Here is a 19,775-nt window from a genome sequence, read left to right as displayed (position 1 = left end):
GTCAATTTTGGTATAAAGATCGTTGAATAATAGAACTTAGGTTTTCATTTCATACCATCTTGCTAAGATGTCTAGTTCGTCACGATTGTTTCTTGTAGCCATTCGGTTTTCAGCATTGAAAATATTTGTTAAACGGCTCCAAAACATTGGATCGTTCAACTTGCTTGTCTCGTACACATGAATATAAGCATGTGTAAGAACCAAGAACTCTTCATTGCTCCATGATATAGAAGTCATTTGGATTGAAACAAAGAGAGTAGAATCTATAAAACAGTATTTGAACAACTATATTGGTTAATTTAATAAAGTATTGCATGTAATTTAAGGTCAATTTATAGTAGTTTCTACACAAAATCGCAGTCCAATCTTCTAATATGTCTGCAATTCATACTCAAAATTAACTGATGAATGCAGTGTACTATACTTATAACACAACAGATCACTGTTCGAGTTGACAATTCATCCCCGGTTGAATGACAACACAATACATTGCTGTTTGAGTTGACAAGTCATTGCACCAGGAAAGTAAGGAGTCGTTATAAATAGATTTCAATATCCGTTGTAATTGTATTCTATTACTTCTCTCCTTGCAATTATGGACTCACCACGTATATGGAGGAACGCAGAGGAGGTCGCTTTGGTTCAAGCTTGGATTACAACTATAGAGGTGGATTTTCCACCGGGTCCCCCACAAGTTCATGCTGGATCATTTTGGTCTCGTGTCTGTCATTTGTTTCACCATTTAATGAACCGCACTCAATATCGAAGAAGAAGAGATGTCAAAGCGAAGTTTCTGGATATGAAAATGAAGGTGAAACAATTTCAACGTATTTATAACGAGTTGGATAACGAACATGCAAATACGGATGAAGACATTCTACGGCAGGTGGCTTTGGAACTATACCGTTTTCAATATGATGGTAGCGAGTTTACCCACTTAGATGCATGGAATCTTTTAAAGAATGTCCCTTATTTTTAATATGCATGTTGGTTAAGTTAATTGTTTTTCGTTATTTAAGTTGCTTGTTGTTGTATGTGTCTAGTCGCTACTATTTAATAAACGTCCATTTCTTTTAATGTATGTTGTTTCCTCAATAGCCAATATTTAGAACGCAATAAAATATAAATGGGGTACATAAATAAATAACACATAATACGACATAAAATATAAACTGGGTACATGGATAACTAATACGTAACACAGCACTAAAATAAAAACGGGGTACATAAAAAACTAATACATAATACTACATAAAACATAAAGGTGCTAAATGAATAACTACTGCATTGAGGGAGGTAACAGGACCACCGTTTCATTTGGTATTTCCCAATGCACATGTGATGGTATATCATTCACCAACTCAGATCCATATGCAAGTCGATACACATAATTAGTGAACTTGTAATCAACCATTCTCTGAATGGACTCAGATGTACGGGTTCTTAGACATGCTATAGCGTGGCCACATGGTATACCGCTTTTTTGCCATTTACCACAACTACATACCCTTCGTTCAAGTTGTACGTTGCTGGTGGCAAAAATGTCATCGACTTCAAATGTATCCCCATACAAACGTCTTGCATTACAATTATAAGACTTGTTGAGACTTTTTTGAACCTTACTCTCAACGTAAGGGGTCAACCCACCAGACAACCTCCCTGTAAAATTTGATATTTTAATAAAAATAGTAGCACAATAAAAAAAACAAAATATAACAATCTCCCTTACCAGCCGGTTCGACCCGTTCAGCATACTTTGATTGTATCGACGTGGTGGTTAACTCAATTATCGTTGTTATAGGAAACTCACGTGAGGATATAATTTGCAAAATTTCAGGGACGTCAATCGATTTAACATTGTAACGTATTTTTGGGAAAAATGCTCTTGTCCATTTTGAAATCGGTATATCGTCAAGCCAGTAAATTGGACTCATAAGCAAGGTGCAGAAAGGTGGTTGCCTACATGTACTTTGCAACCTTTCCAAACACAACTAAAAATCATCAACTCTATATGCATTGCATGACTTCCAAAACAACGATTCGACTTCCGTATTGTTATGTCCGACAGACTCACGTATCTTTCGAGCTATATCTTTAGGACAATATCCATGATAGGAATCCGGGTAGGCACTCTCAACACCAAAGTCTATGTTATCACACAGGTTGCTTATGAAACCAACCTCTATGTCCTCACCTAAACAATCTCTTAACCTCATCATGAACCATCTCCATGATTCTTCACACTGTAAGGTTCCCAAACCAAGTGCTATGATTAGTGGTTCATGATTTCCATCTAAAGCCACTGCGAAGTACATTGTTGTCAGAAAGCTCCCAAGAAGGGGTAAATAACCCACATATATCAGCGGTATCATGCACCTAAGGAAGGTACGAATCTACATAAAAACGAACACATATTAGTGATAAGTAAAAACTAATCGAGATACATTACCATGAAATATTGTATAACTCAATAAAAGAAGTATGTTATACCACGCAACCTAAAGCCACAAAACAGAATTGAAAGCGGTTGGTATCGGTTTTCTTAATGGCTGTGAAGGTATTAGGATTTGTTCTTTGAAGGTAATGCAAGAAAATTGGTAGTTGAGAAAAGGTTCTTTCGTTGTAACTACTCGTTTTCAATACCGATGATAGTGCTCTACAATGATCACACAAATGCAATTATAAATAGAAAATATTATATCTCTACTGATCAAAATTCATAGTTTAGCCTTTTAAATTCATATTCATAGTTGAACTTTTTGAATTCATAGTCAAACCAGTTCATTTCATAGTCAAATTTCACTGACCGACATGACAATACTACAGAATGTACTTGTCTGCATTTCATAGTTGAACTTTTTGAATTCATAGTCAAACCAGTTCATTTCATAGTCAAATTTCACTGACCGACATGACAATACCACAGAATGTACTTGTCTGCATTTCATAGTTGAACTTTTTGAATTCATAGTCAAACCAGTTCATTTCATAGTCAAATTTCACTGACCGACATGACAATACTACAGAATGTACTTGTCTGCATTTCATAGTTGAACTTTTTGAATTCATAGTCAAACCGGTTCATTTCATAGTCAAAAAGAATTGTCCGTAATATGATTTATTCTATAAATGGGTGTCACTCATTATGAAAAATTTAACTGAGAAAGTAACTCCGATTTAAAAGAATAAGAAGGCTAATGGCATACTGCAATTGCGGAGGAAAACGTATCGTTAGGATTTCGGGTACAGCTAAAAACCCAGGAAGATTGTTTTACGCTTGCCCGTATTTGGTATCATGTTCTTACCGTCATTCAAATTTAAAGCCTCGTGTTTACATCACACAAATTTATTTTCTTACTGTGAATATTAAATTTAATAGGGACCAAAATGCGGGTTTATCAGTTGGGTTGATGAAGAGAAGGACCAATCTTCTATGGTAATAGCTAAAGTAGCTAACTCTAATAAGCTCTTTCAATCAAAAAATAAGAAGTTAAAGATAGCGTTGGTTTGTAGTTGGGTGTTGTTCTTGGCAGTTCTTGTTTACAAGTTGTAAGCTTTTCAATATTGTTTTTATGGTTTTGAAGTTGTTAGGTCAATAAATTGTTGTATTTGTAACGTTAAAACAAATGTTGTAGTCGTTCTTATGTTGTATGTATTGATAAGTAATTAGTAGGTCATTAAATTTTTGTAATTGTCGTAACGTTATATTTTTTGTCATCCGTTGAGTAAACTCTAAAAATAAACTAATAATGAAATCCAACATTAATTTGTATATACATTTATATAATCCAACTACATAGGACCAAGACTAGACCCCCAAATAATTTTTGCCATCCGGAGACGGAACTCTAAAGCTGCGTTCTTTGGGTCAATAAGAACACGTATTGGTTGACCTGAAACCAATTGCTCCATAAACATACAAAGAAAAACACCGCAATCTCCCAAATGACTACTTTGTTGGGGAACGTTTTCTTCATAAATGAATTGCATATTCAGTGGAATCCTTGGGATGTTCCTCCAGGCCCAATACTTAATCTTGTCCAAATAATTTGCCACCCGACGTTCAAATTTGGAAAAGATTCCTTCAGATTGGAATTTTTCATAAGCACCTCTACCAAGACTGTCATAAATATGCACTTCCATTGACGCTAATCGTAGTTCCCCAAATAGCCAATGATTAGGGGATGAATGAATCGACAATAAGACCTGTATAAGGATCAGAAAATAAAATTATGTTTATTTACATCACAATACAAAAACATCACAATACAAAAACATAACAAAAAAACGATATTATTTTCAATATAAACTATTAAGTTTACCGTATCAACATCCCACCAAACAACCATGAAGTTGGGGTACGTAGCAATACCAGCCATAAACGCCCTCCAGTCCTGTCCTTCTTCCAAAGCATGAGAAACAAAAAAATTTGGAGGCATTATTGTATGTCGGTCGGTCTCAAACCGTCTCTCCATCAAAAGTCGGTACCAAATGGTTATATGCTGCACACATGATACTTTTGTTATTGACTAAAAAACAATTAACTTTTAAAAGAATTAATTAACAATTAATTTACCGCTGACTCCAACCATCCGTCGTGTGTATGCCCAAACAATGAGCTCCAAAAGTCTCTATCTAACACAAAATTAAACAAACGATGCTGCACATCATATGAATGCAATACATAATTTTGGATGACATCCTCACCGCCTGCTACATAAGGTTGCAGGCGCAACATGGAGAAGTCATGAGCATCACCAAAAACTGGAGGAGGAACGGGGCTTGTTGATTTCATATCAACCTTCTTTTTTGTTCTTCTTTTTTGCTTCGGTGTCGTGTGCAACTAAAAAGAATATTCAAATGTTTAAATCTATATCTTTCAGATAATTCACATAAACATAAAATCATCAGTTTATAAATAAAACGAATACCTCGGTGTAAGGAGGGCACAAATATTGTGATGGTTTTCGACTCCTCGGTTTATCGGGTGTAACTTCTTTGTCATCATCATCATCATCATGAAAATAATCTACATTTCCCGTTATTATTAGTTCGTCTTCGTCCGGCACATCATCATCAAATTTGTTCCCCGCATTGTCATTCCTCTCCTCCCACTCCTACATTAAAAATAATACTTTATACTTAATAACGAAATACACATAATTTAATAAGCAATAATATCTAAATAAACAAAATATTTATATTAATGTAACTATAATAACCTCTTTAACTTCACTATAATCGTTTACATCAAACACATCATCATCAAATTTGTTCCCCGCATACTCATTCCTCTCCTCCAACACCTACATTAAAAATATAACTTTTTACTTAATAACGAAAGACACTTTATTAAAAAGTAATTATTAAAATCGTAAAGGTAACATCTATAACAACCTTGTCGTCTTGAGTATCACCAAAAACATTTTGAGTTGTATTGTTTTTATTCATCACTTCATCTTGCACAACCTATATTTTCAAATATAAAATATGAACACAAGTATTCATATATGTTATTTAATAAATAATGTAGCGTGTAACTAACCTGTTCATCATAATTTCTTTGTGACACTGTCGTATCATCAAAAAAAATGTCGTTACAAAATTGGTCATTATTCACTTCTTCAACAAAAACCTCTGTAGGTTGTCGGTTCATAAACACATGCTGCTCCAGTGCATGTAGCCGTTTCAACACCTCGTCTAGCTTGTGTTTCCCACTGCCCCGACCTCTACCATGAGAGCGACCACTGGACGACATACTAGACGAAGATTCGTCTTGTCTCCTAAAATGGTCCCGTACTGGGGATGGAACTGTTTTCCCTTCACCATATACATACTCTTGAAATGACATATAATAAAAAGATGTCATCTCACCATCACCCGGTAACATGTTTTGTCTTGGTGGTAGCCCCTCCTAAAAAATTAAACATATTAAAAATGCATATAAAAGTATAATAATCAACTTTATTAATAATAAACGAAATATTTTTAAACCTGCATCTTTGACCAAATCTTGTTCACGTCAACCCATTTCAATTTTTTTGTTCCAGTCCATCTTTTCATCCGAGGCAAGTCTTTATTTTTTCTCGATGCAAATCCACATGCACGAACAGCCGGAATCATCTCATATATCCATATCTACAATTTTTTACAATTACAGTAATAAAAGTTAAAATTAAAATAAAAAACATAACAATAAAACAATTTAAATATAAGAAAATTTTTATACCCTTATTGGAGCCGTAAATCCTGAGACGGAATACTTTAAAGTTTGACCACGCTCAGGAAGTGATAAATAATTATGTATCTTATTCCATGTATCCTCAAGGTCAACATAAGTAAAATCCCAGAGATAGCTACCCCAAGCGAAGCTAACAAAACAAAAAAAACAAAATTGATTATTATATAAATTATAACTTTAATAAAATAGAACTTTTAACGTAAAGAAAATATACCTATTCCAGAGATCCAAATTCTCAGCCAAATAAAACCAATCTTATGGCACCCGATCGTTAACTTCTTTGCCCAAAAAACCTTCACACAAAATGTATATCAAATATACTCTAACTGCATCAACGTCGTCAAGTGCTAGGAATATTTGATTTAAAATTAAACTTTTCAGGTCGCCGATTTTCACCGAACTATTAGTATGGTCCGGAAATAGCCGTTCACGCAGTAAACATCTTTTTTTACTGCTTATTAATTTTTCCGACCCTTTTCTCCCAATGTTTTTTGGATACTCCCCAAAATTGAAGCCGGTAATCAAACAAAACTCTTCCGGCCCATAAACCATTTTCGTATTGCCTACTCGAAAATATAAACGTTTTATTCCATCTAGAGATAAAACAGGGTCCGGCCGGATCTGATGAAGGAACATTTTATGAAACAATAATGCGTCCCCTTGTAAACGAGGGACATCAATAAAATAGCCAAAGACGGTATCTCTGAAAATAGCATGTCGGACATCATCTAAAACTTCAAATACTTCCCATATGTTACCGCCAGAGCCTTTTAGGTCCGCAAAGGCTTTCGTATTCATTAAACTAAAATGATGCTGCAAAAAAAACACAAAAACAAACTAGATAACTAAAAAATATATTTTTTTTAAATATATGATTACGAATTGCAAATACAATTTCTTAATTACTAACATATATATTTCCGATAAAAAACAATAACATACACATATATAAACAATTTTCCAAGTTATACAACAAATATATTTACGATAGAAAACAATATCATACATAATTATATAAATATTTTATTAAACATATTTTCAACTTAAACGACAAATAATATATCAACGACAAATTTTCAACTTAAACAAATTTTCAACTTAAACGACAAATATATAAACAATTTTTATCTTTCTAATTAAAACTAACATTTTATAACCATATAAACAAAAAAATTTAAAAATAAAATGACAACCAAACTAACAATTTTGCAAGTTATACGACAACTTTATACAAATTTTCAACTTACACGACAAATACAAACAATTTCTAACAATATATATACGACAAATTTTCAACTTATACAAATGTTATACTTATACGACAAACACAAACAATTTCTAACAATATATATACGACAAATTTTCAACTAATACAAATGTTATACTTATACGACAAATATATATACAAACAACTATTTTACACTTTATATAAACAATTATACGATAAGAATATACAAGATTTCAGGTTATACAACAACTAAAAAACAACAAAAATAACACAACAAATAATACAACAAATGATAAAATAAAGAGATTGTTGACATTAAAAGAGTTAAAATCTAACCATATTTGCGGGATTGTTGACATAATCCTCCATTTTCTTCAAAAACTAGCCAAAATTCCGAGAGAAGCCCAAAGTTAGAGAGAGTTTTTGTGTAGAGAATGGTGAAAAATGAAAAAAAAAAAAAAAAAAAAAAAAAAAAAAAAAAAAAAAAACGTTTTTATAGTCAAAACGAGGGCATTTCGCAGATGAGGATGTAATTTCGCAGATGAGAAGCCCATTTCGCAGATGGGACCTTCTCATCTGCGAAATGGGTGGCCATTTTTGTAATTTCGATTTTTTTTGGCTATTTTTGTAATTCAATTAATGTAAATGGCTATTTTTGTCATTTTCTCTTATTAATATTATTAAATAAATAGTATAGAAATACATTTTAAAAATTGGATCAAACAAGCATTGATACGTTCTTATCCAATAAAAGATCCGTAATTTGAACATTATAGTGGAGTATTACCTCTAAATATATGTGATGGTAGTGGTGGAGCTAGATAGAATGTTGGGGGTACAATTGTACCTCCGAAATAAAATTTATATATTAAACTTTATATATTAGTATCTATATATAAGTAAGTTTAACTACCTTGCACCCCCAACTCGAAACATTAAATCTTGATGTCCGTTTTTTTTTCTTCTCATTAATCAAAGTGATTGTTGTCAAGAGTTTAAAGACAATAGCAAGATCGGTATTCCACCATCCATTCGAAAACTTTTGTTAAAAAATACAGCTTCAAGAGGCTTCATGTTTTTATGTAGATTTTGATTGTTCAAATGTTATTTTAAATTTCGATTATGTTTGTACCCCGTATTAAAATTTGGGATGAGCAGTTTGTCCCAAATCCCGATCCCGTACCGGTACCATACCGAAACCGGTACCGAACCGTACCGAATTTAAAAATACGGGACGGTACTTGGTACTCCAAATACATAAAATTCGAGAATTGGTACCGCAGGTACCGGTACTAGTACCGAGTACCGGTACCACTCCCGGTACCGGTACCGGTGACGTTAATTCGGTTCGGTATTCGGGATTAACTTTCGATCAAATTCGGTATTCGGGAAATCGGGAACGGGACGGGTCAGTACCGGTTCCTTCCCACACTCATCCCTGATTAAAATTTCTGGCCCCGCCACTAAATATATGTGCCAATGACGAACTTAAAGCCCAACGAGTCTCGGTTGTTTGCTTTAGATCGTTTCTAATCACCAATTTTTCTTTTATTTATTATTATTATTATTATTATTATTATTATTATTATTATTATTTTTGCAAAACTATACCTAGTAGACAATTCTTGCAGTGTTCAAAAAATTTGTCGCCCAAGTTATGAAAACAGGTTCGTCCCATTTAGGACTTGTTCATGTCAGTAAGGAAGGTTGGAGCCTCTAAATATAATTTTTTTTTACAACTTCATACTATTAATATGCAGCTATCATACATTGTAAACGTAGTAGCAAAGTAAAAACTTGAAAATGAGTTGGTGAAAACAAATATGTGTCCACTTGATCGGATCAAGATCTTTAATAATATTTAAATTGGTAACCAACTGAATTAATTCATATATTGAATCTAACCATAGGAAAAATGGAGATTCAAAGTTAAAGGAAAAGTGTCTTCATTATCTTTATTATAATCGTTTTTAGTTAAGTTGTTTGCTTAGTTTTGAATTAATTAAATAGTTAAGTTAATGTGAACTTGCAAAATCAGATATAACCCTTATTTTATTTATTGTTTTAGATTAATTTTTAGTAATTATTTTATTAGCTAAATATTGTTCCATGTGATCGATATCCGACTTACTTTTCAATGTTATAGATTGATTAGGTACACTGCCTATAGGTTATACAGTAGATAAGTTTTGTTAGGTTATAAATTTAAAATCGGTAGGTATATTTTTGCACATCAAGTTTTTGGCGTCATTGCTATGTAACAGCTTATTTCAGTTGTTAATTTAATGGCTTTAGGTTAATCGATCCTTTTTTGGGATAACAACCAAAAAAAGTTAATTTTATGCATTTAAATAAAAAAAATTTCTGTTCTTACAGTGTTCACGTCGTGAACAGGTCCTGTCACGATGTGAGAAGAGTCATTTTTCAAATTTTCATTTATTTGCTTTTTAGTTTGTTTTTACGCTTTTGTTTTGTTTTGTTTTCGGTGATATATGACAAAGGGATCAAATTCTAAGATTGTGCTCCTACTTGACGATCTAGAATCCAAGTTCCACAAGAAGAGGATAAAAAGGTCAACGAATCAAGTAGCAATTTTCAATCAGATAAGGGTTTTGAAAGCTTTGACAAGACTCCATATAAGAAGGGCATTGGTTACGAGGAAGGAACCGAGGACGATTCAGAAGACGAATTCAAAATCGAGGTAGAAGAGATGGCGGGCGTTACAAGAACGACGATGGAAGAATACAAGAAGCAGATGCGTGATGACAACGGATCGAGCCTTGTTCCACCAGAAATTTCAACTATGACGAACTTTGAGCTCAAGGGACATATTCTCTCGATGCTCAAGGATATTCCATTTTCTTGAAGACGCCTTCAAACACATTGACGAAGTGTTAGACATTGCCAACTACTTCCATGTGCCAAATGTTTCAAGAGATGTGGTGCTACTCAGGATGCTTCTGGTGACATTTACAGGTGATGCGAAAGTATGGTTGAAGTCACTTGCACCGGGAACGATTAGAACTTGGACCAGCCTTTGCAATGCTTTCAATGAGCAATTCATCCCCCCTCGAAGATAGCTAAGCTTAAAAAGAAGATATCTAAGCTTCAAAACGATGGCGAGTCTTTACACAAAGCATGGGATATGTACAAAGGAAAGCTAAGGAAAGGCCCACAACACGATTTCAATGTTCAACAAGAAGTTTCTATTTTCTACGATAGGATAAATGTGACTACCAACAACTCCTTGATTTCCAAGGACCAATGACGAAGGAAGATTTGGCTACAATCAAGACATTAATTGAAGAATTCACTACAAATTGTGTATCCGATTGTAACATCCCAAATTTCGAGTCCAAAATTTTCATTTTTCTTTAACTGATTATAAAGACATTCATAAGAAAATTACGTAAAAATATATCATTTCGTGAATCAATATATCATGTCTGAAAACCCAAATCATAAAATAGTAACATGTCAGAGTACAATCCCAGAATATATCAAGTGCGGAAAACCAATGTGTGTGTGTATGATGTGCTGCTACCGCGCCAGTTCCTTCCCCTTCACTGAAGAGTTACCTGAAACCAAAACTATAAATTGTAAGCACGAAGCTTAGTGAGTTCCCCCATCATACCGCATACCATACAATCATATAACATACATACTGTCGGGCAATTCTAGGGTGCCCGACCTACCCGGTACGGCCATTTTGAGGTGTCGACCTATCCATGTCAAGTCATTCTGGGGTGCTGACCTACCCGTGTCAAGCCATTCTGGGGTGATGACCTACCCGTCGGTCCTAACAACCGACCCTCGGGGACTATTCCACCCCTACTGCTACTATCACATATATATCATAACATAAACATAATATCAGACATATCCGGGGTGTCTGAACTACCCTTCGGTCCTAACAACCGAACTTGGGGACTATTCCCCTCCTACTACCACTATCACATATAACATATCATGCCAACATATAAACATATCATCACATACTGTCAGACATATCTGGGGTGCCTAACCTACCCTTCGGTCCTAATAACCGAACTCTACTACTATCACATATAACATATCATGCCAGCATATAACAGATCAGGTAGTAGCAAACCTAAATGATATCACAAAGACGGTCATCTAATATACAACTCCTACTGGTGGGTCGAGATTGTGGTCGTAGACCCACCGCTTACTGGAAGGTAACTCACTTCGCAAGGCTGACTGCTGAAAAGTTGATCTGTAGATGTCTGACTGCTGCTCCGGCGGTCCTCTGGCTGTAAATCCGTAAAATACTTAATCAGACACTGATAACTACTCTTGGGGTAAAATGACTATTTTACCCCTGACCAATTCAAAGTCAAAGTCATTTTCCAGTTGACCCGACTCGCCGAGTTGGGTCACCAACTCGTCGAGTCCCTATCCTTTCATCTAGCCTTCTTCACGCCTCAACTCGTCGAGCTTGGCCACGACTCGACGAGTTCTCCTTCTAAAATAACTCCGAATGAGACTTCATCTGACTCGTCGAGTTGTATGAACAACTCGTCGAGTTCATTACCATTCTATGAACAAGTCCTGCCCTTGACTCGCCGAGTTGTATGAACAACTCGTCGAGTTCATCTTCAAACGTTGGGAGATTGCCATGGACTCGCCGAGTCTGTTCATACACTCGTCGAGTCCCATGGTTCTCGGGTCCTTTTTCGTGTCTAAACATCCACAGGACTCCCCTCCCTAACAACTGGTCCATTCGCATAATGGATTTGGTGGTCATTACGCCTCGACTTGCCGAGTCCCAAGAACAACTTGGCGAGTCCATCCTTGACCAATACTATACAATCAATTTAAATGGGTCTTAACACATCAAAACCATAGATATGGCCTCCTAATGTCCAGTTTATACGTAAAGTTCCAAACTTGGTGCACATGCATGGGGTTTTTTGTTCAAAAATCCATAAAAGGTGCTCTACAATGTGCATGGGGCTCTCATGGCCATAAAATTGGCACCTTTATGCCATGAGACCCCTCCAATGACTCAGATCTGAAAGTAGAACTCCATGAATCCCATCACAAATCTGGAAATGGCTTAGAAAGCCCTAAATGCACCCAGAATCTAAGCCCTAAAGATGAACAACCAAAAGAAAGACCAAAACAGGGGGCATTTACCTTGATTAAGCTGAAAATGGAATAAGATCTCTGGATCTACAAGCCCCAACTCGAATTCCCAAGCTTCCTCCTTCCTTCCAAGCTTCACAACCACCCAAAAGCACCAAAAATGGTCTTAGATCACTCCAAGCGGCTAGGATTTCGATTAGAGGTGTTCTGGGAGCATATGGGAAAATGGAGGCTGCAATAAGACGTTTAAATAAGGTGCAAACCCTCAGATTTAGGGTTTCCCTCAAACAGTACTTACTCTCTGAGTCGGTCTCCCAACTTGTCGAGTAGGTCACTTAAAATGCCTGCGGATCTTGACCCTACTCGATGAGTGGGGCTAGCAACTCGTCGAGTCCCAGAGGAAATATAGAACGCTTAAATTAAATGCACACCGGGAATCAGGTGTTACACCGATTGTGAAGAATGGCATTTGGAAGAAAAAAATTCAGAGTCTCAGATTCAGCCAATTCATTCCAACAGTGAAACAAAAGGCACTCACATTAGTGAGACCCAAGATCAAACAACAATCCATGTTGGTGATGAGGTGCAACAAACAGCCTCAAAAAAGCAATGTTGAAAAAGATCCAAGAAAAGTACTCCATGAAGAAGGTATATATGAAGAAGTTCCAGGAAACAACAAGAATAGTGGAGGTTCTAAACGTTGGACTTGTAACTACTATAAAGGCAAATATATCAGCTCTTATACTCGAATCCATGTTCACTTTTTTGGACCTCCTGTATAGAAAACAACTGAGATCAAAAGGTGTCCGGTTCTTGTTAAAATTAACCCGTATTATGACATTCTAGATAATAGGGTGAAAGAAGCAGAAAAGAATGGTGTTGCTGCCAAATCATTGAAGAATTCGTTGCTCTTAAAAAACTCAGCTTCAAAAAGAAGGATTGAAGATGCATTTAAGATGCTCGAGAGAGAGGAGGTTGACATGAAGATACTTCGAGGCTTGTGTGCGAATGGGATTCTGTTTAATGTGTTACGAAACCCACAATTCCTTGAAATGATTCAAGCTATTAAGAAAGCACCGGAAGGTTACAAGCCACCTTCATATGAAAAAGCTAGAACATCGTTGCTTGATCAATGTGTGAGAGAAGTGGGCAAAGATGTAACATCTGGTTTACCAAGTACATTGTTTTAATTATTAAATTTAAGGATTTTGGAGGGACTCAACGAGTTAGTGCCTCAACTCGTCGAGTAGGGTCACGACTTGGGGATGTGGATAATGAATGGACTCGACGAGTTGGAGAGATGACTTGCCGAGTCAGCGTTGTTGGCAGAAACCCTAATTCTATCAGGCATGGGCCTATTTAAAGGCACTTAAGGTCTCCTATTGCGGCTACCCTTCAGAGGAGAGAACCCTAAACGATTCCTATGTGCTTTGGGCAAGAAAGAGAGTCATGTTGAGCTTCTTGGTGGGTTTCTTGCAAGAAAGAGGAAGGTTTCAAGCCAAAGGGGCCAGAGGAGGTTGTAGATCCGCAGTTTGCAACCAAGGAGCATCAGTTGGAGGTATCAATTTGGACCCCTTTCTTCCATATTTGAGTAGATCTTTCTTTTGTAGATTAGGGCCTGTATTACCTTCTTGGTGGGGTTTTGAATGCATCAAACCCCTCTTATGAGCTGATAGCATAGATCTAGACCTTGGAAGGTCCAGAGAGTCCGAAAGTGGGAAGCCATGGTGGAGCAACCATTGGGCTTTGAAGCTAGGAACCATTAATGGAGTTTTTATGGTTTATAATGCAAAATACACCATGCATGGACATCAAGATCAGACCTTTATGCGACTTTTGGGTAGTAGGATGTTAGATCTATGAGTTAGAGCTACAGATCTGACCTCAGGTGGCTGAGTGAGTAATCCAATGGAGCTGACTCGCCGAGTCCATGGGATGACTTGACAAGTTGTAGCGGGTGTGACCCAGTAGTCTTGGCCAGTGTTGACTCATCAAGTTGGGAGTCAACTCAGTGAGCTGAGCGGACCCTAGGAAGATCATGGAGAATTCAAGGGGACTTGGCAAGTCACAGGTGTGCACTCGGTGAGTCAGGTCAACATGGAATGTTGACCCAGGTTGACTTCTGTTGACTTCATGAGTGGACCAGTAAGGGGCAGGTGGGGCCAAGGAGGGGTAAAATGGTCTTTCACCCATCCTGAGGGTCAAAAGAGAAAAAGAGGATTTAAAGTGTAAAGAGTAACAAGGCAGATAATGATTGAGATGCTTGTCTTATGTGTTAGGCAGAGGCTAGCCCAAGATTTTCGAGTGCTTGTCGGTTACCTGCTAACCGAGGTGAGTCTTCTCACTATACGTTACCTAGAGTGGTATTTATGTGTGACCGGAAGGTCTTATGTGCTTACTTGAGTTATGCATCTTGTCTATGTGATATTATGCTATGAGTTATTTAGACCGGACCGGAAGGTCCAATGATTTATGAGGCCGAAAGGCTCAACCAGATCGGACCGTCCAACGATATATGAGGCCGGAAGGCTCAACCAGACCGGACCAGAGGGTCCAACGAGCTAGACTGGACCTAAGGGTCCAACGAGCTGCAGGACCGGAAGGTCATCATGGGTAGGACCGGAAGGTCTACCAGAGTTGTGGAGCCGGAAGGTCCACTGAGACACATCGACCAGAAGGTCTCGTAGAGCCATAGCCTTGAGTGGCTAGTTATATGTATGTGGTATTTTGAGGAACTCACTAAGCTTCGTGCTTACCGTGTTATGTGTTATGTGTTTCAGGTTTCTCAGGATCACGGGGCGGCACCGACTTGATTGTATACACCAGAGAAAGAGTTATGTTTTGAGGATCCTAGATTATTAATTAATCAAACATGGAGTTGTGTATTGTAAATTAAACAAATGAGATTTTATACAATATGTTATGAAAAGTATGCGACTTTAAAAAGAAAAAAAATGTGTGTTTGAAAATTTCCGTCGTTACAAAAGAACTTGATTTGGTGAAAGACACGTGGTTAACACAAGGAGTATTTGTTATCTCGGATGGTTGGTCGAATGTAAAAAGTGAACCACGTATAAATGTTATTGCACAAAATTCACGAGGTGCAACTTTTATGTACGATGACGCCTTTTCGGGGATTGAGAAGACGGAGGTGGAGATTGCTAAGTTTCTTCGACAAGCAATTGACGAGATTGGTCCAAGTAGTGTTATTCAAGTTGTAACCGATAACGCAGCGAATAGCAAGGCGGTTGGACGGGAAATACAGAAGGAATATAAACATATTTTTTGGCCCCCTTGTTGTGTACATTCTTTAAATTTGATTTTTAAAGACATGGTGAAGCAATTTGAATGGTTGTCCGATACATATAATAGAGGTAAGGGTATTGTCACGTTTTTTTAAACCACACACATGCCTTAGCTTTCTTTATAGACAACTTGAAATTGCAATTGTTGAAGGTTGCACAAACATGATTTGCATCGCATTACATATTGTTGAAAAGACTAACCGAGTGTACGGAAGCACTTGCTACTACTATTGTCGTAAACTCGTGGCGGGAATGGGTCAACAAGGTGGATGAGCAAACTCGGGTACTTGTTAATAAAGTGGCAGATATAATTAAAGATAAAGATTTTTAGGATGATATTGCTCACATTTTGGTTGTCACTAAATCTATCATTTACATGGTAAACTTTTGTGATGGTGAAGGCCTGAAAATGGCAGAAATATATGAACGAATGGACAATATGATGGGTTAAATCAAAGAGGCTATGACTATAAGGGACAATAAAGTCTCAATGTATTACACCAAAGTTGAAGAAATTGTGCTCGAAAGGTGAGACAAGATGACTATCCCCCTCCATTGTTTAGGATTTGTTTTAAATCCTAACTATTATGACAAGCATTATCTTGCAAAGTTGGCACCAGGAGGCATGAAAAGAAATCCTCCCAATGAAGAAAGAGAAGTTATTGTTGGTGTTTTGAAAGCATTTGAAAAAAAAATTTAGAGAGTGTAGAAGAAGAGAAACAGTTGAGAGAGCAATTTGCAATCTTTCACACGAAGAAAGGAATCTATTCATTGCCCGGGACGCAAGCCGATGCGGTGACTATAGACGCGATTGATTCGTGGGCAACATATGGAGCGGAGACTCCGGATCTGGCGGACATGGCAAAATGAGTCCTCTCGCAGCCGATTAGTAGCTCTTCGGCGGAGAGGAATTAGAGTACATACTCTCATATACATAGCATCAAAAGGAATCGTTTAAATGGCCCAAGAGCGGATAAACTCATGTATATTCACTCTAATATTAGACTTTTGTCCTGGTTTTCAGAATCTTACAAAGACGGGCCTAACAAAAAATGGGACATCAATCCGGAAAGTGATCACATTGAATATTCAAGTGCTCGTCTAGAGGAAATGGTGTGGGAGAACCTTGATGATGAAGGTGTGGAGAATGAAAGAGGAAAAAGGCCGCGGATAAACTAGTTTATGGTATTTTAATATTTATGTTATTAAGTATTATGATGAAGTAATTATGGTATTTCTTTTGTTCTTTTTTTGGTAATTGGTACTTTTGTTATTCAGTATTTCATGTTTGAACTTTGAAGTGTTAAATTGTTAAGTAATAGCATACATATTTTATGAAATGTCTTAGAATTAGGAACACTGTACCGGACTATACAATACACTGTACCGGTTCGTACCGAAATGAGCCTCCCCCCCACCCCCCGGGTACCTGATACACTATATGTCACGAACCCTGTACCGTACCGTATCTCGTTCTCCGTACCGTACCGTGTTTCTGGTAACTATGATTTATATAAAACTTGTGACAAAAAATGGCAGAAATTAGCTGATTTTTTTAATTGCTTAATATTTAGTTCTAGAGATTTTACAGGTGGGATTTGGATAATTCCAGAGAGGACTAATAACAGATATAGTTTAGAATATGGGCATGTTAAATCGGTTGAGTTAAAGATGGATGGAAGCCTTCTTGCCATTGGTTCAAATGTTGTTAATAATTTCACAACATCGTTGTTGCATAGAGCATATGCAACCCACTTTCTTTCTTTCTTTTTATTTACTTATTTCTTTTATTTTTCAAAAATAAACGTCATTTATAGTGGCTGCTTTTGGAATTGGTCAAATGGACTATGGGTAATAGCTAAAACTTTCAACATAATGCACATCTTGCAATCAAAGTCTGAGGCGAAAGTTTTAATTTTATTTCTATTTTTTTTTAAATAAGGCTTATGATCTCAATTTTTTGTTTCTGTTTTATCTTTATTGATGTTTTACATTCTTGAAATCCAAATGCCTGAGCAAAAGCACATGAAAGAAGTTAATGGTGGTATGTTTAGGAAAAAAATTAATTTTGGGCCTAAAAAATCAAAAGATGTATATATGGAATACGAGAATTATGAAAATGGAGTTGTGAAAATGTGAGTTGTTTCCTAGATAAAAAGATGGAAATTGAAGAAATTATTATTTTGTTGCATATGTTGTAAAGGTGCAAGAGTCGAGTTGTAATTTTGATAACCAAAACTTCTACTTTGTTTGTCTTTCAATTCGATATCTAATGTCATTGCTTAATGAAAGTAGGGTGCCATAATAAATGAATATATGAAAGTATGTTGCTATGTCTTTGGTTAACATACTCCATTTCTACAATCTAATGAAATATATAATGTTCTAAAAAACTCTTGTATCTCTAAACATAATACAACAAACACTACAAGAAAATTCCAATTTAGCTACGGAAAAATTCCATAGCAAAAAACTGAAATTCCGTAGCTAAAGTTGAATAACTACGGAATTTGCTACGCAATATATAAAGTAGACTCTGTAACTTTATTTCTTGTAGCAAAATGTTTAGCTACAGAATTATAATTCCGTAGCAATTTTGCTATGACAGTTTCAACATCTATTTCGTTGCAATTTTGGTTTTATTGCAAATTCCGTAGCTATTTTTCATAGCAAAATCTATAGATTTTTGTTCCATAGCAAAGTTCGTAGCCATCTGTTCCATAGCAAATTTTGTAGTTGTCTGTTCCGTAGCAAATTTCGTAGTCGTCGGTTTCATAGCAAATTCCATAGCCGTCTGTTCCGTAGCAAATTCCGTAGCCGTCTGTTCCTTAGCAAATTCCGTAGCCATCTGTTCCGTAGCAAATTCCGTAGCCATCTGTTCCGTAGCAAATTCCATAGTCGTCTGTTCCGTAGCAAATTTCATAGTCATTTGTTCCATAGCGAATTCCGTAGTAATCTGTTTCGTACCAAATTCCATAATCGTTTGTTCCATAACAATTTTCCGTAGTTGTTTGTTCATCAACAACATGTCCCGTAGCAATGAATTCCAAAGCAAATTCAATACGATAAAAATATTCAACAAAATCCAAAATTTTCAATTATAATATTCATAAAAATATATAAAAATGTAGTAAATATGAATTTAATAGTTACATCAATTTTACAGATATATCATCAAAAATTCTTCTACAAGGGTATCTAATCATCAAAACCGAATATTAATTACAAATACAGTCAACAGTTTAAATTTGAACTGCGATGTACACACAAATAGCCACATATGCTCGACCAAAATGGCAAAACCTGCAAAATGAATATATGCTCTAAAGTTGAAAATATCATAAAAATGAAATTTACAAAATCAACTTGATTAAATTTCAATCTTTTGTATGAAATCCATTTTGTTTTGCTTTGACAGTTTTCCTAGTAGATTGTAAATCTACCGACTTTTTAATTTGTGATATTTTCCTCCGGTATCACAACTAAGTCAATATGATACGTTGGATATGTTTTCTGGATCTAAGGAAAGTATATTAAAATATATTCTAGTCAAGACATTAAGTCAAAATAACTGATCATTTAATGATGAAATCACAAACATTACTTGATGTAGATAGCTAACTCGAAGTGCCTGAGTGTTGTTTCTTTTTAGTAGTGGTGTAATACTAATGTTATCCGGATGATGTTGTGATACCAGGGGTCACTTAGACATTCAGTCAATGGAAATATAGCTTCAATTATACAAGAATTTTGTACCTTGACAAAAATTGATACTTTTTGTTACTAAGCAGGTCATTCAAACGGTCCATTAATGTCTTTTGCAGGGTCTAAAGTATAATATGAGTAGTAGTATGTAAATTACCAGATGCAGCTTGTGCTTTTCCTGTACTTG

The sequence above is a fragment of the Lactuca sativa genome, chromosome 3 (assembly GCF_002870075.4).
Source record: "Lactuca sativa cultivar Salinas chromosome 3, Lsat_Salinas_v11, whole genome shotgun sequence".
NCBI classification, from domain to species: domain Eukaryota; kingdom Viridiplantae; phylum Streptophyta; class Magnoliopsida; order Asterales; family Asteraceae; genus Lactuca; species Lactuca sativa.
This window is presented reverse-complemented; position numbering follows the sequence as displayed.